The 23,025-nt window shown below is 45.5% G+C and overlaps 1 long non-coding RNA gene across 3 annotated transcripts in view; it reads left to right on the top strand.

Annotated features, from left to right (window-relative positions):
- The first annotated feature begins 6,134 nt into the window (after positions 1-6,134).
- The window catches only part of LOC134734573 (uncharacterized), a 299,170-nt gene continuing 282,279 nt past the window's right edge, over positions 6,135-23,025 (top strand). For all 3 annotated transcript variants that reach the window (XR_010117674.1, XR_010117675.1, XR_010117676.1), the window contains exons 1-2: positions 6,135-6,260; positions 21,255-21,346. This is a non-coding gene — a long non-coding RNA (uncharacterized lncRNA). The remainder of the gene's footprint in view (positions 6,261-21,254; positions 21,347-23,025) is intronic.

The following is a 23,025-nucleotide window of genomic DNA, read 5'->3' as shown; positions in this document are numbered from 1 at the left end:
CTCTACTTAACTCAACTTATAGATCTGAATTTGACTGAATTCTACAGTTTCTTACATCAACCATCCAACTTGTAAAAATGTCATGCATTTATTCAACTCTGTGCCAGGAATTCTGGTGCTGGGGTATTCCAGTAAAAAGTTGACAAAATCTGTACTGTCCTTGAGCTTACATAAGAGGGAGAGACAGAAATAAAATAAAAATAAACCAATATACGTGTGTGTGTGTGTGTGTGTGCTATAATGTTACATGGTGATAACTGCAGTGAAGACAAATCCAGCTGGATAAAGGGGAAGAGAACAATGAGGGGGGTGAAGTAGTGGTGCTCGTGGCTATTAAGAAATATGGTGGTGGCCTGGTGTGGTGGTGAATACCTGTAATCCTAACACTTTGGGAGGCCAAGATGGAAGGATCATTTGAGCCCAGGAGTTTGAGACCAGCCTGGGCAACATAGTGAGACCCCATCTCTACAAAAAAACAAAGAAAATTAGCTGGGTGTGGTGGCAAGTGCCTGTAGTCCCAGCTACTTGGGAGGCTGAAGTGGGAGGATTGCTTGAGCCCCCGAGGTAGAGGTTGCAGTGAGGTGAGATTGTGCTATTGCACTCTAGTAATAGAAAATCTCTCTGAGTAGGCCAGGCATGGTGGCTTATGCCTGTAATCTCAGTACTTTGGGAGGCTGAGGCAGAAGGATCAATTGAGGCCAGGCTGGGCAACATAGCAAGACCTCATCTCTACAAAATATACAAAAATTAGCCAGGCATTGTGGCATGTGGCTGTAGTCCTAGCTATTCAGGAGGCTGAGATGGGAGAATTGCTTGAGCCCAGGAGTTCGAGGTTGCAGTGAACTATGCTTGTACCACTGCACTCCAATCTGGGCAACAGAGCAAGACCCGTCTTATCCCCCAAAATAAACAAAACAAAACAAAAAAACAAGTCTCCCTGAGGAGATGATGTTTCGGCAGAGACCTGAACAAACTGGAGGAGCCAGCCCTTGGTTATCAGGAGCAAGTGCTTTCCAGGAACAGGATGCAGTAAGTGCAAAGGCCCTGAGGCATGACACAGATATGTTCAAGGCCAGTGTGGCAAGAACAGTGTGAGAACCAAAAGACTTATTTACAGGTGGTCTCTCCTACTGTTGTGTTAGCTTTGAGAGGGTTGGGACTGTCTAGTACACACCTGTATTCCTTGCATCTAGCACATGCTGACGTAGAGTAGGCACTTAAAAACTGTTTTTTGAATGAAGGGGTGGATTCAGCTGAGCATCATGCAAAGTAATTAAACCTAATTAGGTTAATTAAACTCAACACATTTGAATTCAGCTCAACTCTGACAAGACTTTTTTGGATCTTGCAGCCTCTGGAAAAAAAGACTGCAATCCTACACTCTGAAGAGTACAAGGTTTTCTTAACTTTCCTTAGCCTCAGTGAGCTTGTCTATAAAATGGGAATAGTAACACCTGCTTTGCCTCTTTTGTGGGTGTTGTGGGGATCGAATTAGACTGTGAGTGTGAAAGCGTTGTGTATACAATCAAGTTCTGGGGCGACCTTCTTGTCTTTGGTGCTGTGTGAATGAGGAGGAGGGAGGGCAGACTGTGTGACTGCCACGGTCACTTCTGTTTATGACATTCCAAAAATCTGTGATTCTATGAGAATGTCTAAGACCCGGGCCTGCGAATGCTCTTAAACCTTTCCAGGGATGATCAGTGGATCTAAGACAAAGTCTAAAGACCTCATTGTGGCACACAAGGTCCTTATGGGTCTAGCCTCCCCATCCACTGCAGCCTCCTCTCTCCCCACTTGCTCCCTGGATCTCTGTGCCCAGCTCTGGCTGGACTGCCTGTAGTCTTGTGTTCCCTCCTACCTACTACCTTATTTCCTTCTCTGTTACCTCTGGGTCTCTGCACCTTTGGTTTTCTCTGTCTAGACTCCAATTCCTTCCTGCTTTTTCTTTTCCTTTTTAAAATCTCAAGTAGGCGCCACAGGTTTACTTAATTGCCCTCTTTCTTATGACAAGCCATTATTATCCTCATCTTTTCTGCAAGGCCCAGTCTTGCTTTGTTGTATTCTATGATTTCCCTATCCCTTCATTTCCCATCCCCCCTTCTCTTTCCCTCTTCCTTACAGGCCCCACTCTAAAATATTTGGTGTATGACCTTGGAAATGCATGTTTCTTTGAAAAATATATGGTGTTCTTTCCTTTATGTATGTTTTTCATTTACATAAATGGTATTTTCCTTTAAAGACCTTCTGTTTCTTATTTTTTCCCACTTTACACATGTTTTTAAGATCAGTCCATATCATCATATGTCCCTCTGGAGTCTGGTTCATCACCTCTAACTGCATGTGTGCTGTGGGCATCCATTGCATTTTCCTCACCCACTCCCTGGTGCCTCCCAACTCCACACCACAAACAGTATCCGAATGAACATTCTTGTATCTTTCCCCTCAGGGATCAGGGCATGAGTGTCTTTGTTGTGAGTGCCCACAGAGGGCTCATAGACGTACCTGGATTTAACTTCCCTTAGTCCTGCCTGACTCTACCCCAGCAGTGCACAAGGGTTCATGTTTCCCTAAGTCTCTGCCAGCATTTGGTATTATTCAACTCTTACGTTTATAGTCTGATGGGTGTAAAATGGTATCTCATTGTTTTAATTTGCATATCTGGTTACCAGGGAGGTTGAGTGTCACTTATATGCTTGTTTGCCTTTTTGGCTTCCTCTGTCCCTTTTTATGTGAGTTCAGGCCTGCTGGTCCTACAGGTCTTAGCACAGGTGCACCTCCCCTGGGAAGCCTTCCTTGAATGCCCTTTCTTGACTGTGTGTCCTGCTTCCTCTCTGTTCTGCTGACCCCCTGCACTCCCCATTGTGATAGAACACATCCTATCATGTTATAAAAATTGTCTGTCTTCCCCTCTAGACTATGAGTTTCTGCGAGGTGAGGTTGCTGCCGGGTGTAGTTCCTCTCCGTGTCTCTGGAGTATGGGACAGGGCCTGGCCCAGTGAAAGTGGCCAGGGAATGTTTGAGGAGTGACTGACTGAGCATGAATGTGAGGTGAGATAAATTAGGATAGATGATGACTCAGAATGAATGTTGTGATTTTGAAGGGCTGAGGGGTCATGCTGGCATGGGGCAGGGTGAGCCAGGCAGAGGGCTGAGAGATTTATGACTGGAGAGAGCAAGGAAGAAAGCAGAGCATGAGACAGGAAAGCTAGATTCAGAGTCTATGGCTGAGCCACAGGCTTGAGCGAGACCTAGAGAGAGAGATTCCCCCCAGTGTTGGGGCTTTTGTCTGCTATCTCTCATTGGAGGGGCCAACCGTGAGGTGCCCAGCCTCGGGTGGGTGTGTAGATGTAACTCAGAGTGGAAAGAAGTGTGGCTGCCACTGACACTCTGTGTTAGTGTTTTGATCACCAGTCCTGAGCGGTTGCCAATCTCTACTACCTCATTTAATCACGATTCTCGCTTCCTCTTGCCCCCTGCCTTAAACCCGAGTCCAAGATACATCTCCCTAACTCACTCGTAGCCTTTATCTTGGAGCCAAAAGCTGATGGGGCTGCTGGCATGGCCTTGAGCTTCAGACCAGTCTAGCATCAAAAGCCCTTGCAGCTGCATCTGCGGTTGCCTCAGCTGGAGGATTCTCTCCCTGGCAGCCCACTACCCCAGCCTGTGGCTGAGGTCATTCTCCACCAGAGTCGGCTCCTTTCTCTTCAGCTCCCTTCTTTTCCTTCTACGTGGTTTGGCAGAGGCTGAAAGGCAGAAGATTATAGGCATGCAGTACAACCCCACAAGCCAGCGTGAAACCCCAGGGTTGTCTTTTTCCACCCTCTGCCTCTACTTAGTTTTTCCTTTCTCTGAGGAAAGGGTTCCCAACATCTCCTTCTTCCCCAGGATCAATCATTTGGCAGGGTGTTGTGGGAAAGAAATTTGCATCCAATCATGCCCACGGCAACCATCCTAAGCAGGGCTTGTGTTTCTGTCCTCAAGCCCAGACGCCATTCTGTTTAAAAGGCTTGGGGTTTACAAAGCTAAGTGGACTAGAACATAACTTTTAATAGCACATTTGAACAGAATTTAATGAGGTTTTAAAACAGAACTATAAAGTGGTTTTTCTGCAAGGACTATTATTAATCATAAGAATAATCATAGCAATCTGTCTCATCTGCCCAGCATGTTCCAGTATTTAAAATATTTTCATATTGGTCATCTCATCTGACACTCATAACTCTCCTGGGAGGTCAAGAGGGCTGGTGTTACCATCTTCATTGTTTAGAACTGTGTTTCTCAAGTGTTCATGGGCGTATCAATCACCTGGGGATCTTGTTAGGCTACAGATCCTGATTCAGTGGGTCTGGGGTTGACCTGAAATTCTGCATTTCTAAGGAGATCCCAGATGAAGCTGATGTTGTAGATCCATGGATGACACTTAACAAGAATGAGTAGCTCAGAATACTCAAGCTCAGAAAGGTTAAGTGACATCTAAGTATTCACAGAAAAATGGTGTTGGTGCCGGAATTTCTTCCTTTTTTTTCTTTCCCTTTTTTTCTCTCTTATCTTTTTTCCTTTGACAAATACCAACCAAGTGCTTACTATGTGCTAGATGTGGTTCTAGGTAGAGGAATTAATGATATTAAAAATAATTAACAACAGGGTTAGGTACAAGTGCTAGCTATGGCATTAACTGGGGCATTAACAGTTTAGAGATGGATGGGGGATGGTCTAGAGGTCTCAGGGAGAGGGTAGGTGGCCAGGCAGTTGGGAAATATCCAGTGGGGTCTCAGTAGCAAAGCCTCTCAATATTCTGTACCATTTATGTAATATCCATGGGCACATGGGGTGTGGAGAAGGATGGAGCAGAGCTCCTGGCCTTGACCAGTTCACAGTGCAGTGGGAGAAACAGATGTGGACGGAAGAGGCTGGCGGAGCATTCTGGTAGTGTTTGTGAACTCCGTAAGAGCCAGCAATTGCATTCATCTGTCTCCTTTGCTGCTGTATCTCCAGTGCTTGGGCAGTGCCTGGTGCATGGTGGACACTCCATATATATTTTTTTAAGGAATGAATGACTGAACAGGGCACAAGGGGCCCAAAAAAGAGAGTCATTGGCAGGTCAGTACTGTCTGGGATGCAATGAGGCAGGGTGGGGAGGAGCTGGCAAGGAAGGCTTCCCAAGCGAGATGATGCTGGAGGCGAGTCTTAAAGATCAGTAGGTGTTTGCCAGGCAGATGACCAGGGGAGTGGGCAGGTCTGAAGCAGGGGTCCTGCTTTATCCCACAGCTGCCTTAGTACAGGGAGTCCGCAATTCTCTCATGTATTTAGAATGCTGGGCCACTCCTCTCATGCTCTGCTCTTCTCTAAGGTGCTTGGGGCCATTTGGATGTGGCATCTGGGTTCTTCCAGCTCCCTAAGAAGTCTTCCCTTCAGGGAAAGAAGGGGCCTCTCCAGAGGATGACGCAGGCCTGCTTGCGCACACTATGTTCAGAGTGGGCTCAGGCCCAGGAAGGGACCTCTCCAGTGTTGAATGTGAGGGCCTCAGAAATGAATCAGACAGAGCCTCCAGGAACTCCTTGTCAAGCCCTCCCAGATTTAGCCTTACAGGCCAATTGACTCTCCTGGCTGACAGTGCTAGCCACCTGACTCCCCCATCCCCATCCCCACACTCTGACCCTACAGTCTCTGCCCCCAGCTACTACTGCCTTCTCTTTCTTTCGGTTCCTACTTCAGTAGTTTGCTATGGCTTTTGAATTCCCATCTTACAGATGTGGAGACATAGGCTTTGAGAGAGGCAGTGTTTTGACAAAGGACATGGAGAGAACTAGAACTGAAACCCTGGACTCTGATTCTGGGTCCAGTGACCTGAGACACCAGGCATACTTTCACTCAATCAACTGATAAACAAATATTTATTGACTGTCTACTGTGTGCCAGGATCTATTCTAGACTTTGGGGATCCAGCAGTGAGCAACAGAGCCAGAATCTCTGTCCTTGTAGCGCTTTCTCTTTAGTTGAGGGTTGGGGGTTGGGGGAGATGAACAATTAAAAATAAAAAGTAAAATATAGGATGGCAGACTATGAAGACATTATGGAGGAAAATAAAGCTGGGAAGGGGGTAGGAAGCACTGAGGGGTTGTGCTTGTAATTTTAGGGACTGCCTCCTTGGGAAGATGACTTTTGGATAAAGACTTGAAGCAGATGATGGAGCAAGCTTTACAGATATCTGGAGGAAGAATGTTCCAGGCAGAAAAAAAGAGCAAGTTCAAAAATCTAAGGTGGGAAATACAGAAGCCACCACATCTCCCAAGGGCTATGGCACTGCTTTTAATGCGATTTTGGTCATCAAAGCCACACAGGGACAAGATTCTTTTCTCATCTGTTCTCTGAATCTCCCACAGAGCACCCAGTGTGTGGCTTTGCTAAGCCAGGACACTGGGAGTCCCTGCAGCTGCTGGAGTGGGTGGTGACAGCCAGAGAGGCCTGTGAGAGCCCACAGTGCTGGGATGCCCACTCTCCCATGGCCTCTCTGGGCCAGTGCCCAGCCTGCTGTCTGCAGCCCTGGGACATGTCTCTCGAGCCGCATAGTATTGAAAGGTTGATCTCCCCATTAGAAGGGATTTGTCAGCACGAGCTGGGGCTTAGCAGCCTAAGCCGTGGGTCTGAAGGCTCAGACAGGTTCAGGGCCCAGAGGAGCTGACTCAGGCCTGACTCCCCCGGGAATCAGGGAAAGGCCACCAGCTGAGACCGCCGGGGGTCAGAGTCAGGATGAATTGCTCGATGTCCCCAGGGGCGCTGCCAAAGCCACTGTCGTTCCCACCATTCTTCCTGGGGTCTAGGAGCAAGCTCCAGTACCCTAGCCTGACATGCAAAGCTGGGCAAAGCCCCATGGCTCATCTGGGTGGCAGCACAGCTCACTCTGCATGCTCTCTCTGGGACATTTCCTCTTTTCCTGTGGTGTTGGATACCATCTGTACACCAGCAGTCCCCAAACTTCCTCCAGACCGCCCTCCTGAATCCACCTGACAGTTTACCTGATGTCTCCACCGGGATGACCCATAATCCTCTCCAACTGAATGCATCCAAAATGGGACTCCCATCCTCTCCACAAAGCCACCTGAGTCAGCCAAACATAGCTAACTTTCACCATTTCACTCTTCCTCGTGTGTCAACTCACTACAGTACTTTCAGCAGCCTTGAGGGTAAGGACCTGCTCCGCCCATTTACAGATGAGGAAACTGAGGAAGGGGAAATTACATCACATAACACTTGCACTGTCCTGGCTCACTGAGTCAGTAAACTTGGTATCTGCCTGAAACACTGCACCTCCGTCCTTCCTCCTTGCCATGATTCCATCCTGGCTGCTGTCACTGTTCCTTCAAATGACTCTGACAGTTGCCTAGTAGGTCTCCACTTTTGTTCCCTCTAGCACATTCTCTCCCAGAGCAAATCAAGTGATTGTTAAAAAAAAGTACAGAGCTGATTTTGTCACTTCTCTTGGTTCTTAGGCTAAAACCCAAACTCCTCAACATGCCCTGCCAGGCCCTGTGCAGCATGGCTCCTGGGTCTGCCTTCCTGGCTTGTCTTCTGTGTCCTCTGTGTCCCTGGTCCTGTGTCACTCAGCACACGCCAACCCCACTGTCTTTCTTTTGGTTCCTCAACTGTGACAAGCTCTTCCCAACCTCAGGGCCCTGTTATGCGCTGCATCTTCTGCTTGGGATACTCCTCCATTGCCTAGTTTATCATCATTCTTCAGGTTTCAGTTTAAATGCCACTTCCTCAGGGGAGACTTCTTTGACTTCTTTTTGGGTGTCACCCTCTCTCATGGCTCTCCTATTGCTCCCGAACTTAATGTTGACAAAAAATAGCCAAACTGCAATTAATGAGTTCTTTGCCCCTTACTTGTTAGACCCATAGCTTCCCTGCTGGGTCATAAGGCCCATGAGGGTGAAGACTAAGTCTGTGTGGCCCAGAGCTGTATCCCTAGCACAGCATCTGATACATAGTGGGTGCCCCGTAAGGGCTGGTGATTGAGCAAATCACCTTCTCAGCCTTTCTTTTCATCTGGTCCCTATTGTTCTTCTAAACTGCTTTCCTTATTTCCCTTGACACAGCTATGCTCATTCCAGCCTCCTTGCCTTTGCTTGTGCTGTTCCTACTGCCTGATGTCCTGCCACCTCTCTCCACTCACCCACAACCTACCAGTCCTTCAAGACGACTCTATGGCCTCTACTCCTCCAGGAGGACTTCCCTCTGCACACTAACAGGTTAAGTGTCTCTCATTCTTCTTGCTGTCCTGTGCTATTTCTCCTCCAATATGGCCCCTGCAAGAATCCTTGACCTAAGCTCCATGCAGGCAGGGACCAAGCCTTCTTTTCAGTGCCCTCCCCAAAAGGGGTGAGCTCTGAGCTTGGGCACAAGAAGCAGCAAGTAAAGATGGTAGTCTGCTGTTTCCATTTCTCCTGGTCTTTTAGGTTCCACTGGAAGGTGAACCTCTCCCTGCCTCACCTCCTCAACTTAGACCACCTGAGTGCACTTCTCATGCACTAGATTCCATGAACAAGCCTGACTGTGAGAAAGCAGAGGCAGTGGAAAAGCAAGGGTTTTGGAGTCACATAAATCTATACTAAACTCCTATTTCTATGAGGTTCAACCATAATGAAGTTGCCATTTCCATTAGGTTGAACTATATGAAGTAGTCCAAAGATGATTGAATATCAAGTTTCATGTGGCTCAATTTAATACGTAATCTCAGGCAGTTGGTCTGATGTCTTTTAGACTTAGTTTCTTCATCTGTGAAATGGGAGGATTAGAGCCTCATTTACGGAGTTGCGGAGAGGAGAAAATAAAGCTGTGTATCATTATGGGTCAAAGTTTGAGTTCTGGAGGCAAGGCCCAAGTTTGAACTGTGGATCCCCCATCTTATTGGGGTTCCTAATTGCAAACAAGAGAGTCCATTATGGCTAGTTTAAGCAGAGCAGGGATTTATTACAGGATGTTGGGCAGCTTACAGAAATCCCTGGAGGGTCCTGGGAAAAAGGCCTGACCAAACCATGAGGACATTTTTAGTGAAAACACCACTGCCTGGTCACTCAGTCCCTATAGCATTTAGGGCTGGATACCAGAAGCTCCACCACTGCTGTTCCAAAGAACTGGATGCCTTTGCAACTGACCTGGTCATAAGCTCATTTTCCCCACCTGGCTGCCTCCTTCTTCTGAATCTAGGTTTCACCCAGGTGTGTCTGATTCATGGCACCTGGGTCATATGTCTGATCCTGAGCCACAAAGAGGTCTGGGGATGAGAATTTTCTGGCTTCTACCCGGAGAATGTTGGACTCAGAATGGAGAAAGGAAGGGCGTTGAATGGCGACAGCTATGTGCTATTTCTTTTTACTAGCTGTGTAATCATGGGTAAGTAACTTATCCTTTCTGAGCCTCAGTTTTCTAATAGGTAGTATCTATTTCACAGGATTTTGAGGATTAAATGCATGGATTTGTGAAAACGCCTTTAGAAGAGAGCCTGGCATATAGCAAACTCTCAATAGATGCTAACTCTATTTTTATATTATTATTTAATATGGATTTGAGACCTCTTGGCACAAAGCCTAGCACGGAGAAGATGCTCTTTAAGTGTTTGTTGAATGAAAACCCTTGGCTGAGATATTAGTGTTCAGAATTCCTCTAGCTGGCCGAGAGCACCACAGACAGCTAGAACCAGTGGTGTGCTGGACCAGTGCGAGCCCATTGGTAACTTTTCAGAAATTTCACGAGCTAGTTAGTATCATATTGGTAGCTTGAAATCTGCCACTCTGGGGGGAATTTACACGAGGAAAATTGGCAAACACTATAAATTGGGGGCTCTCCTCTCCCTACAAATGGCAACTTTATCTGGTTAAACCTTTACCTGCACATCACAGGCTGATACAGGGTATGAAGTATATAAAGTGCCTAGCACCATGCCATCTCTTTTGGGCCCTTCAAATATGGTCCTTCTCTCTAGTTAGCAAATTCTTAGGATCAACTTTATTTTCCAGGTGTCAGGGAAAATAGATGAACCCCTGGATTCATGGATTTTTCATGGTTTCCTTGGTGGATACCTCTTTTGTATTGATGAATTTCCACCAGACAGGGAGTTCTTTTCAGAACAGTCACCAACACTGGGCGCAAGGTCTAGCTAGCACTCAACAGTCCAGGAGGCATGGGTGGAGTGGCTCCGTGGATGAGATTTCCGCAGCTGGAACCCTTTCCCTTCCCACACTGGTTGGCAACACTCTCTCCTTTCCTGGTGCCTCCTAGAGGGGCATCACCACTCCTGTTTTCCTTTTGCCATGTGGATCATATAAGAAGGGAGTGTGGTGGAGGCTGGGGAGTTGGAGGGGATGCTCGAATGTTGGGGGTTGGGGGGCTGCCTCCTGCATTAGAAACATTCCTCTGATTGCTCTGTGCAGCTCAGCAGGCTGCCTGGCTTAAGACGAAAAGAAGGGAGAGGCAAACACCCTTCATTTTAATTAAAGCCAACTTTACATTGTTATTCCATTTGCCTGTGTTGTTGCACGAGCTTACAATAAAGTTATATGGCGCCCCCAGGGCAGCTTGAGCTGCGTGATAGAATGTGTCTAAGTTCAGCACTCCCCGACTATACTCAGCTTCTCTGCAGGGAGAACCACAGCCAGTCTCGTGTCCTTTCTGGGGCTCCAAGCGATCACTCAGGCTCAGACCTGTGAGGAGCACTTTTATTTATATTTCACGTTTGAAAAACGTTTATTTAGTACTTTCTATGTGCCCAGCAGTGAGCTAGGTGCTGAGTCTACCACTGACACATTGCTGTGCCTCCAGGGTACACACGCTCCAGTCTCCAGGATCTGTCCCTGACCAATCTCCTGAGATGTGGAGCTCCATGTGATCACCCCCAACTCTCTCCTCAAATGCTTATTTTGGTCTTTCTTCTTTTGCTCTGTGGCGGCATCAGCGATTCAGCTAAGCAATCCATTATATTTAGCAATTCTCTAAGTTCTTTCACATCTGACATCTCTGATTCTCACCACACTCCCATCCAGATCCTGCCTGCTCTTCAAGGCTTAGTGCAAATACTGCCTCCTCACTGTAGCCTTTTCTGGCCACACCTTTCTCTAGACCTCTTTGCCGCCTTTTTGTGGATTTCATCACAAATTTTAAAACCGATTTTATTTTATGTTTTAGAAATAGGGTGTCACTCTGTTGCCCCAGGCTGGAGTGCAGTGGTGCACTTATAGTTCACTGCAGTCTCGAACTCCTGGGCTCAAGCAGCCCTCCTGCCTCAGCCTCCTAAAGTGCTAAGATTATAGGTGTGAGCCACTGCGCCTGGCACCCCCTCCTTTTTTTTTTTTTTTTTTTTAATTAAGGTATATTTTACATACAGTGAAATGTAGGGATCTTAAGTGTGGTTTGATGAGCTTTGACAAATGCACACACCTATGTAACCATGACCTCAATCAAGCCAGGACATTTTCATCACCCAGTAAGTGCCCTCATTACCTTCCCCAATCAATTCTACCCTCCAGATGCAAACACTCTTCTGACTTCTAATACTAGAGATTAGTTTTTTTTTTTTTTTTTTTTTAAGACAGAGTCTCACTCTGTCACCCAGGCTGGAGCGCAGTAGCGCAATCTCAGCTCACTGCAACCCCCACCTCTGGGGTTCAAGCGATTCTCCTGCCTCAGCCTCCGCAGTAGCTGGGATTACAGGCACCCACCACAGCTAATTTCTGTATTTTTAGTAGGGATGTGGTTTCACCATGTTGGCCAGGCTGGTCTCAAACTCCTGACCTCAGGTGATCCGCCCACCTTGGCCTCCCAAAGTGCTGAGATTACATGGATGAGCCACCACGTACAGCTGAGATTAGTTTTTGCCTGTCAAATTCTTGTGTCTGGCTTCTTTTGCTTAATGTTTTTGAGCTTCATCCATGTTATTGGTAGATTAGTGCATAGTTCTTTGTGACAACTGAATTGTATCGCATTGAATGGATATACCACATTTTGTTCATTTATTTGGGTTATGCACAGTTTTGGACTATTATGAATAAGGCTGCTATAAACATTTCTTTTTTTTTTTTTTTGAGACGGAGTCTCGCTCTGTCGCCCAGCCTGGAGTGCAGTGGCGCAATCTCGGCTCACTGCAAGCTCCGCCTCCCAGGTTCACGCCATTCTCCTGCCTCAGCCTCTCCGAGTAGCTGGGACTACAGGCGCCCGCCACCACGCCCGGCTAATTTTTTTTGTATTTTTAGTAGAGACGGGGTTTCACCGTGGTCTCGATCTCCTGACCTCGTGATCCGCCTGCCTCGGCCTCCCAAAGTGCTGGGATTACAAGCGTGAGCCACCGTATAAACATTTCTTATACAAGAGAAATGGACATATGTCTTTATTTCTTGGGTAAATACTCGGCAGTGGAATTGCTGGGTTATTGAGTAGATGTATTTTTAACTTTATATAAAATTACCAAAGAGGTTGTATCATTTTACACTCCCAACAGCAATATATGAGCATTTTTTTCTTTCCTTCCTTCCTTCCCTCCCTCCTTTCCTGCTTGCTTGCTTGCTTGCTTCCTTCCTTCCTTCCTTCCTTCCTCCCTCCCTCCCTCCTTTCCTGCTTGCTTGCTTGCTTGCTTCCTTCCTTCCTTCCTTCCTCCCTCCCTCCCTTCCTCCCTCCCTTCCTTCCTTCTTCCCTTCCTTTTTTTTTTTTTTTTGACAGAGTTTCACTCTGCTGTCCAGGCTGTAGTGCAGTGGCACAATCACAGCTCACTGAAGTCTCAAACTCCTGGATTTAGGTGATCCTCTCACCTCAGCCTCCCGAGTAGTTGGAATTACAGGCGTGCATCACCATGCTTGGCTGGTTTAAATTTTTTTTTTTTTTTTGGAGAGATGGGGGTCCCGCCATGTTGCCCAGGTTAGTCTTGAACTCCTGGGCACAAGCGATCCTCCTGCCTTGGCCTCCCAGAGTGTTGAGATTATAGGCATGAGCCACTGCGCCTGGCCTATATGAGCATTTTGATTGCTTCACATCCTTGCCAACATTTGCTGTTGTCAGCCTTTTACCATTTTAGCTATTCTAGTGGGTGTGTAGTTATATCTCTGTCATTTTAACTTGAATTTACAGATGATTAATGACGTTGAGTACTTTTTAATGCACTCACTGGCTATTTGTATATCTTTTGTGAAGTGATTGTTCAAGTGTTTGCCCAGTTTTTATTGGATCATCATTTTATTATGAATTTCTTACATATTCTAAATATAATATGTAATAGAAGGTGGCCATATTGATTTTCTTTTATCTTTTATTTTCTTTTATTACAGTCCAGAGGTCTCTTATTTTTTAACACCTGTTATGCCATACATTCATAGGGAAGAGGTTCCAGCAACTCCGGTTCCTTTTCGTTGGTTCTCACAAAGTGTGCTTCCCTGGGTGGAGCAGGCTGGGGCTTCTGAACCCAGGTACCTTTCTCTTTGGTTTCCTTCTTTTTCTGATCATTTTCCTTCACACATTTCAGGAAGCTATTTTGGCTCTTAGAGTGCTCAATATGCACATTAATTCTCTTGGCAAGAATCTTGCCCAATAAGTTAACTAACTAATGCTGAGTGACATTGTAGACTCTTCCAGTTTTGCCATGGTTAACATTTGTGGGGTATTGCTTTTTGAACAGTGCCCATTTCCTTGATGTCTACAATATTGCCTTTCTTACAGAGTCACATGTATTCAAAGGGACAACTCCATGTTTTCTAAAAGGCCTAGAGAGTATGTATCAGGTGCCTCTCCTCTTTCCCTTTGTAATGTCGTTTTGGTGAATTACTGGAAGATGGAGGTTAAGGCCGAAAGGCTTAATCATATTTTTTGATGAATAAAAGTTTAAAATTTGATCAGGTCCAATTTAATAATTTCTTACCTTATGGTTAGTGATTTTTTTGTGCCCTAAGAAATTTTTGCCTAGTCCAAAATCACAAATATATTCCCCCATGTTTTCTTCTAGAAGTTTTATAGTTTTCACTTTTAAGTTTAGGTCTAGAATCAATTTTGAATGAATTAATTTTTGGTTTGGGGTGAGGTAGTGGGTGAGGTTCAGTTTCCCCCATATAGTTATCTAGTTGTCCTAGTACTAGTTTTTGAAGGGACTTTCTTTTCCCTATTAAATTGACTTGGTCAAAAATCAGTTGATATGTGTGGATCTATTTTGGACTCTGTTCTGTTGACCTATTTGTCTAAGCTTTTGCCAGTTCCAACTTTTTTGATTGTTGTAGCTTTATGGTAGCTCTTGAAATCAAGCAGTCTTAAGTTCCTGATCTTAGGGAAAAAAGAGCTTAATATTTCATTATTGTCATGTTAGTTGTATGTTTTTCACATTAAAAAATCAGATTGAGAAAGTCCTCTTCTAGTTTTAGATTGCTGAGAATTTGGATTATAGAGGGGTATTGAACTTCATCAAATTATGTTTCAGCCCCTATTGAGATAATCATTTGATTTTTCTTCTTCATTGTATTAATTTGGAAAATTGTACAAGCCACCTGTATTCTTGAGATAAGCCCCACTTGGTCATTCTATCTATCTATCTATCTATCTATCTATCTATCTATCTATCTATTGATCTATCTATTTTATATCATATATAAATATATGTAACCAAATTTGATTTGACAGTACTTTTAAAAAGATTTTTGTGTTTATGTTTTTGAGGGATATTGGTGTATAATTTTCTTTCTTATAATAATCAGGCCTGGTTTTGGTTATTAGAATTATACTAATCTCATATAATAAATTGGAAAGTGCCCCCTCCGCCTATATTTTCTGAAAGAGTTTACGTAAGTTTTATATTATTTATTCATTAAATGTTTGAAAGAATTCACTATTGCAAACACTTGGAGTTTTATTTGTGGGAATTAAAAAATTATGAATGCAATTTCTTTAAGGATATATGGCTAATTCAGATTTTCTATTTCTTCTTGTGTCAGTATTGGCAATTTGTGTCTTTCAAAAAATGTGTTAATTTCACCTAAGTTGTTGAATTAACTAGCATAAAATTGTTCATAATATTCTACCATTTTAATGTCTGTAGTGATATCTTTTCTTTTATTTCTGATGTTGGCAATTTGTGTCTTCTCTTTTTTTTTCCTTGATCAGTCTAGCTAGAGGCATATCAATTTTATTAATCTCATCAGAGAATCAGTTTTGGTTTAACTGGTTTTCTTTATTATTTATTTTCTATTTCAGTGAGTTTTACTTGTCAACATTCGTTTCTCCTTTACACCTCTTTTTCTATATTCTTAAAATGGCAACTTAGATCATGGATTTTAAATTATTCTTATCTTTTAATATGAACATTTAAAGTTTAAAAATTTCCTACACAAATAACTTCAGCTACATTCCACAAATTTTTGTTTTTTTTTTTTTCATTATAATTCAATGCTTATGTCCTTACTCCATTCATGTCTGTGGTCAACCATCAGTTTCTTAGAGTCTTTCCCTTATCAATTCATATAGAATAGCCCCTTTACCCTTACCAGCCTTACTTTACTCTGTCTTATTTTTCACTATGCCTTATTTTTTATAACACTTAATATTTACTTATTATAATAAATGCCTAATATTTATTATATTTGTATAACAACTTTACTCTGCCTTTTTAAATAACACCTTATATTACTATAATGTATTCATATATCACATTATACATATATAATATATATGATATAAGATTATGGCATGTAATAATTTATTTGTTCATCTTTTTATTATCTGTCTTCTCCACTAAGCTCCTTGAAGGCAGGGACTATTTATTTTGTTTGATGATGTATCTCAGCACTTTAGAAGAGCCCCATAAATATTTGTTGAATGAAGGAATAGAAAAATTATTTGACACCTTGTGCAAATAATCCCTTCTCAGAAGCCTTACCTGGCAGTTTTCTTTAATTCTCAGACAAGTTCACCTCACTTGTTTATACTCTTTTTGTACTTGCTTATACTTTATCATTGATTACAACTGGATCATTATTGTCTGTTTCTGTCTCCCCCACTGACCACCTGCCCAAGGACAAGGACTACGTCTTTATTCACCAGTGCTCAATACAGAGCCTGGCACAGAAGAGACTAGCAAATGTGTGACAAATGAATAAATGAAGTGTCATCAATCACTGATTTGCCTTGCAAATAATCTGTGAACTAGACTTGGCTGTGAGACCAGAAGGCCTCCCCGTAAATCTGGAAGACATGAACTAGCAAAAGCTTTTAAGTTTATAAGATAGTGTTGTTTATCTGTGATTTGGGCAGTGAAACAAGTCTGCACCATGCTTTTCAGTTTAGAAAGCTCTTTCCTATACATTATCACATTAGACCTTCACAACATACATGGGAAGAAGGCATTATTATCCTTATTTTTCGGATGAGGAAGCACAAGCTTAGAAAGTTGAAACCATGTAGCCAGGAACTGGAGAATTTGAGACTGGATCCAAGGTTTCTGAAATCTCTAGTCTCTTCCCAGCCAATGGAAGGAAGCATGTGCGTGACCTGGGGGCAAGATGAGTTCCAAGGCCTCATGGCCAGGTGTTGGAAGGTTTGGCATCCAGTAAGCTGATGGGCCCATCAGGGGTGAAGGTGCTTGCGTAGCTGAAGTACACACTGAACTTGGGCTTCGTTGCTTTGATCCATAGACACAGCCTTATGTAAGGAAAAGAGCTCTTGGATTTTATTATTTATTTATTTATTTATTTTTGAGACAAGGTCTGGCTCTGTCACCCAGGCTGGAGTGCAGTGGTGTGATCTCAGCCGCTGCAACCTCCACCTCCTGGGCTCAGGCCATCCTCCCATGCCAGCCTCCCGAGTAGCTGGGACTACAGGCATGCACCACCTCTTGGATTTTAAAACTGACCTCTCTCTATTATTAGTTAAGAACCTTGGACAAAGGACTTCCCTCTGAGCCTTGGTTTTCACATCTCTAGAATGGAGCTTAAGTGAGAGTGACAGGAGAGATTCACGTAAGTGGATTTTGTAGGGACTCTTATAAAGTAATTCCTCTGCCTTAGATAATTTTCACTGGTCCCTAAAATGCCCTTGTATTCATAGTATTCTCCCTGGCAGTTTATTTCTCATTGATATTGGACAACAGAACAAGGGAAGGGTGGCACAGCTCGATGGCGAATCTGTAAACTGTCATTGTTCCATCATATCTGAGCTCCCAGCAGTTAAGCAATGGCTCTGGCCCCCTGCTGACTGTCTGGGGATAAGGTCAGCGGGTAACAAACCACAGCACTTACTGACCACCTGATCATAATGACAGCTATCATTTACCGACTGCTATTTATTACTTATTCTGTTCAGAGAAAGGATCTGAGCCCAAATTCCCTGACTAGGTCCTAAAGGTTCTTCCTCCAGATCATCCCAGTTGTCTTTCCTCTAATCTCTGGGAAGCTAGATCCTGCTCCCTGTACTTCGTCTCTGGCTGTGGTCCTATTTCAACTCAAACCCTCCTCTGGGTCCCTTCCTCTAATATCAGTAGCAGCATAGATTGAATATAGCATGATTTGATTCCAACTAATCTTACCATCTGCCTTTCCTGCCACTTCGAGTCTACAGCCTACACGTTGGTCATTACTGCCTTTCCTGGAACTTGGCCAACACCATCCTTCCTCTAGGCTTCTGCCTGTGCTGTTCCCTTTGCCTGGAACATCCTTCACCAAATCTCTACTGGCTCTTGACGACAGGTCTCTGCCCAGCTTGATGATTTTGCCAAGACCACTTAAACCTGTTAAAACCTGACCTATTTTGCTTAAATGGACCATGAGTCCTGCAAACTCCAGTGCATCTAGGATAAGGATGCCAAATTTAGCAAAATAATAATAACAATAAATAAATACAGGGCTTCCGGTCAAATCTGAATTTCAGATAAATAACAAATAGTTTTAATATAAGTAGGTCTGTACAATATTTGGGACATACTTATGCTGAAAATGATTTGCAATTTATCTAAAATTCAAATTTAACTAGGCATCCTGTGTTTTATGTGGCAGCCTTAATCCATGGGTGTGTAAGTGTATCATAGCTCTGCAGCCTCCTGAGAGGGGTGATGCTTTTGTTATGACTTAGACTGGGAGAGGGCGTCGGGGGTCTGGAAATGGAGTTGGCCTGACAGCCTGTCTAGTCTAGGGCCCCCATTTCACAGACCAGAGAATGAAAGAATGTGCCCAAGTTCACACAGCGGGGGGGCAGCAAACGGGAGGCTGGAACTCGGGGCCCCAGATTCCCAGGCAAGGCTCCCTCCTGTGCCAGCAACTCTGTGCTCTGGGCTGATGGAACAGCTCAGGTTCCCACTCCCCTGCCCCTGACCTGCCCTTCGCTGGCTTCAGAGGGGGGTCTGATGACGAAATGTGATCCTGCCATAAAATCTATACCAAACCAACTCTTCTCACAGCCCACCCGCCCGCCTCAAAGGGGGGCGCCTAATCCCCATTTATGGAGCCAAGCAGCTGGGCCCGGCCTGAGTCTTTGAACGTGAGCTTGGGGTACCCTGGGTCAGCCCAGTCTTGGCCAGAGGAACCTGAGAGTGAGGGTATTTAGGGAAGCTGAGCAAGCTGAGGGGCCAGCCGGTCCCAGGCCACCCAGCCCAAAGAGCACCAGTCAGGGTGAGAGCATAAATCAGAGTGGCTGAAGGTGGAGGGTCCCTGTGGACACATCTTTCAGGGTGTGTTCCTGAAGACTGGACTTCATTCCAGCAGCCGAGGAGAGACACTGGAGGTTTAAAACAGAGGGCAACATGGTCCTATTAGAAAGATGGATGGGAGACCCCTTAGTGAGCTAACTCTGGAAGTTATTTGGGCAGAATGATTAAGTTCTGACTCTAAGAGTGGTGGTGGGATGGAGAGAAGTGGAGAGAGAGCAGAGAGGTGTCAGGAGGTAGTGTCTGGACAGCTCGGGCTCTAAGGAGTCATAGGAATGCCCGCTGTCTGGATGGGGTGGTGTGGTGGGCAGAGGTGCTGATACAGACAAGGAACATTAGGGAAGATGCAGGAAGACGCTGGCTGCTCTTTGAGGATGCTGAGAAGGAGGAGCCTGTGGGGCAGCCAGCAGGGATGCAGAGGAAGGTGAGAGCCTGGGGTCAAGGAAGAGAGTTGGGATGGAGATGCCGAGTTGGTCATTATCAGCCTATGGACCTTGAGACCACGATTACCGAGGGGAAAAGAGAAGAGAAGAGGGTTGAGGAGTGAGCCCTGGGGAACACCAACACTAAGAGCTAGGCAGAAATGGGAGGGCCCACAGAGGAGATTAAGAAGGCAGGCCATAGAGGAAGGAGGAAAACCAGGGGAAGATGAGGATGTAAGAGTCAAGGAACAGCGAGGGCTCTGACAGCCCCGCAAGCCAAGCCAGGGAAGCTCTTGCTGGGTTTAGCAGCAGGTAGGTGGCAGCCTTGCCACAGCGGGGTAGTGGGTCTCAGGGAGAGTGCTGATGTGCAGAGGAATGGGAGCTGAAGATGTGTAGATACTCAGTGTAGATAACTCTTTTTTTTTTTTTTTTGAGACAGAGTCTCACTCTTGTTGCCCAGGCTGGAGCACAATGGTACAATCTCGGCTCACTGCAACCTCCACTTCCTGGGTTTAAGCAAGTCTCCTGTCTTAGCCTCCCAAGTAGCTGGGATTACAGGCATGCACCACCACGCCTGGCTAATTTTGTATTTTTAGTAGAGACGGGGTTTCACCATATTGGTCAGGTTGGTATCGAACTCCTGACCTCAGGTGATCCACCTGCCTTGGCCTCCCAAAGTGCTGGGATTACAGGAGTGAGCCACCATGCCCAGCCTGAGTGTAGACAACTCTTTAAAGAAGACTGGCTGGGAGGAGATTTGGGGGGTGCAGTAGCTGAAAGAGAACTGGGCTTGAAGAACCGGTTGAGATTCTTAAGGAGTTTACCCACTGATGGGAAGGAAGCAGTAGAAAAAGGGAGGTAGAAGAACGTCTTTCACACTTTCTTGACACAACCCACAGTTAGACGGACATGTCCTTCCAGACCTGAGACACTTACACACACTGACACACCTGAAACAAAAGTTTTATGACATATACTCATCTTTACCGTGTGTGATGTGCTCTGATGTTTTCTTTCCTATTTTACTTAAAATTTTTTTAAGAGATAGGATCTTGCTCTGTTGCCCAGGCTAGAGTGCAGTGGCATGATCATAGCTCACTGCAGCCTTGAACTCCTGGGCTCAAGTGTTCTTCTTGCCTCAGCCTCCCAAGTAGCTGGGACTACAGGTGCATGCCACTACCCCTGGCTAATTTTAAAATCTGTTTTGGAGAGATAGTATCTTGCTATGTTGCCCAGTCTGGTCTCAAGCTCTTGGGCTCAAGTGATCCTCCTGCCTCAGGCTCCCAAAATGCTGGAATTATAGACATGAGCCACCATGCCCTGACCTATTTTATTGTTAAATACTGCTGGTCACAGTACCCAGAACTGAATTTGTGAACCTAAAATAGTTCAAAATGGGTAGCTTGAGAAATTCCGAGGTAGAAGATATGGACAAAGAGGAGGTGAGTCAATGGGTGAACTCTCCTGGGTGGATCCAGAGGGGAAGAGCTGGCTTCTTATGGGAGGAGAGATGCATTCATTACAATAAAAGGGAAGGAGATGAGGTTTGGAGGAAGCACAGGTAAATGTGTAGGTTTGTAGCTGAAAGTTGATGGCTTTCGTTTTCTCCATGAAGGTCACCTGTTGAAAGGGCAGGGGAAGGAAGGGAAAGGTTGGAGGATCTGAAGAGAGAGAGGAAGATTTGAACGGCCATTGTGGGAAGCATAAAGAGCTGGGAAACAGTTGCATTTCCTGGCAGTTTTAAGCCTCGATGGAGGTGGGAAGCCATGAATTTAAAGTGGTATGCATTTACCTGGGATATTAGTGAAGCCTAAGCAAGAGGGTCCCTTTTTTTTGTGGGGGACAGTTAAGATCTGGCACAAAACAAGGGCACAGGGATTATACGATAAGTGAATGAATGAGTGAATAGCTCAATGAACAAATTTATCAATTCAACCAATATTTATTGAGCACCCACTATATGCCAGGTTCTGTTTTAGGAGGGGAATACAGGGGAGACAATGGCAAAATTCTTGCCCCTTTGGAGGCAACATGTGCGATGGAGCTTTTGAACTTCATGAGGCTTTTCTGAGGATTATTTTTGTTTTCTTATTTTTAAAGGTAGCTAACCCAGTGTAACGGAAAATTTGGAAGGATGATCATCATCTTGCCACATCTCTGTTTGTGTTCTATTTCAGCCTAAGACGAAGGGAGCATCATCTTCGTTTTCACCAGCTCAGAGGGCAAAGCAGCTTGTCCCGGGTCACACAGCACGTCTGCAGAGAAACTGGTAGGGGCAGTTTCCCACTTTCTGTGCTGAGCTATTCCTGCTCACCACGTAACCAGTGTCTCCACAACTTCTGACTGTGGTAGGATAATGGGGTGGGAGGTATGTGTGCCTGGATTTCAGCTTTCTGGAGGGAAATCTTGACATGCTTTTATTTTCTTGTTTCTCTGGAGTGGAGCAAATAAAAGGCAGTCAGGGGGTCCATCAGGCCCATGGGTACTTGTTCCAGGCATAGCCTGTCAGTGGGGATATCTGGCCTCAATGAAAGGTAAGGGTGCATGCAGGACCTAGCTGCCTGCTGTTATACCATGGACACCAGAGAAGGTGTGGGGAATGGGGAGTCAGCATTTGTTAAAGTGTGTATGAGCACAAGTGCATACACACAGACACACATCAACAGTGCAGATGCTTGTGCAAACACAAATGTACAAGTCCTTATTCGGATTCACAAGTATGCGTATATAGTCACATATACAGGTGCACACACACACACACACAAATACACCCATATTCATGCATAAATACTCACCCAGGCACATGTGCACACGTCCAAATAGACATACACATTTTAAACATGCATAGGTGTAGGTGCCTGTCTTTGGCCATATTCAAATGCACATACATTAAGTGTATACTCCATACAACAAAGAATCAATCTAAAAGTGCTCACTGAGAGGTGCACACCGTGTATGCACTCACGTTTTCCCAGCCTCATTTCTGTCTCAGTGCCTTTGCCCATGATCAAGTCCTCTTTTGCCTCAGGGCCTTTGCATAGGCTTTTCTGCTCTTGAAATATCTTCCCCTGCTGCCTCATCTTTTAGTCACAGTGTATCTAGTCTTTCATGTGGGACCCTTGCCTGGAGTACCCACTAGAACCCTCTACTTCCCCTTTCATAACACTCAGCCTCTATTGTTTTACTTGTCAGTTTCTCTCTAGACTGTCAGCTGTCTGTGGGTCTACATAAAAGAGCCTTAATAAATAAGTATAAGTTGACTGAGCGAATGATTACCACGTATGGAGTACTTACGGTGCGCCAGGATCTGGAGTAGGTGGGCACAGCTGTTTTCTTTCTCTTATTGTCCCCTAAATTTTATGGAGGAGGAAACGGAAATATCGTCAGTGCCAGAGCTGGGATTTGAACCCGGAGTGGAATCTTTCTACTCCCAAATGTTTCTCTGATTTCCCTCTTGCCCTGGAGTCTACTGCAAGTGGGATTCATCCCCTTCTTCAGAGTAGCTTTGCTCTGTCCCCCACCGGGGCCCCTCCCGCTCAGCGGGGCTGAGGGGCTGAGGGCCTCGAGTCTCAGCTCGGCTGTGGCAGCAGGCCAGGGCTGAGCTGGGCCTTCCCCGGCGGGGGCAGAAAGGGACTCCTGGGAACAAGTTTGCAAGGGATGCGGCCGGGCAGGGTTGTTCAGAGGACTCTGAAGGGGACCGTCGCCAGGAGAAAGCTCTCTCTGAGCTGAGCGGAAGCGCCGCGGGCGTCCTGCGCCTGGCCGGTTCCGGCGCTCTTATCTGGCGGGAAAGCCAGCTCCTCTACCGTGTCCCCTGTGCGTCCGCGGTCCTCTGAGGACGCCCGCCCCGTGCCAGCCCGTCCTGGCCTCCACTCGGCCCTGGAGACAGGGCAGGCGAGTGACACCTCTGGGCCCTGCGGGGCGCCCGCCGCGGCGTGGGGCGTGGGGCGT

The sequence above is a fragment of the Symphalangus syndactylus genome, chromosome 12 (genome assembly GCF_028878055.3).
Source record: "Symphalangus syndactylus isolate Jambi chromosome 12, NHGRI_mSymSyn1-v2.1_pri, whole genome shotgun sequence".
NCBI classification, from domain to species: domain Eukaryota; kingdom Metazoa; phylum Chordata; class Mammalia; order Primates; family Hylobatidae; genus Symphalangus; species Symphalangus syndactylus.
The sequence above is the reverse complement of the archived record's forward strand: the minus strand, read 5'-3'. Positions and strand labels throughout refer to the sequence as shown.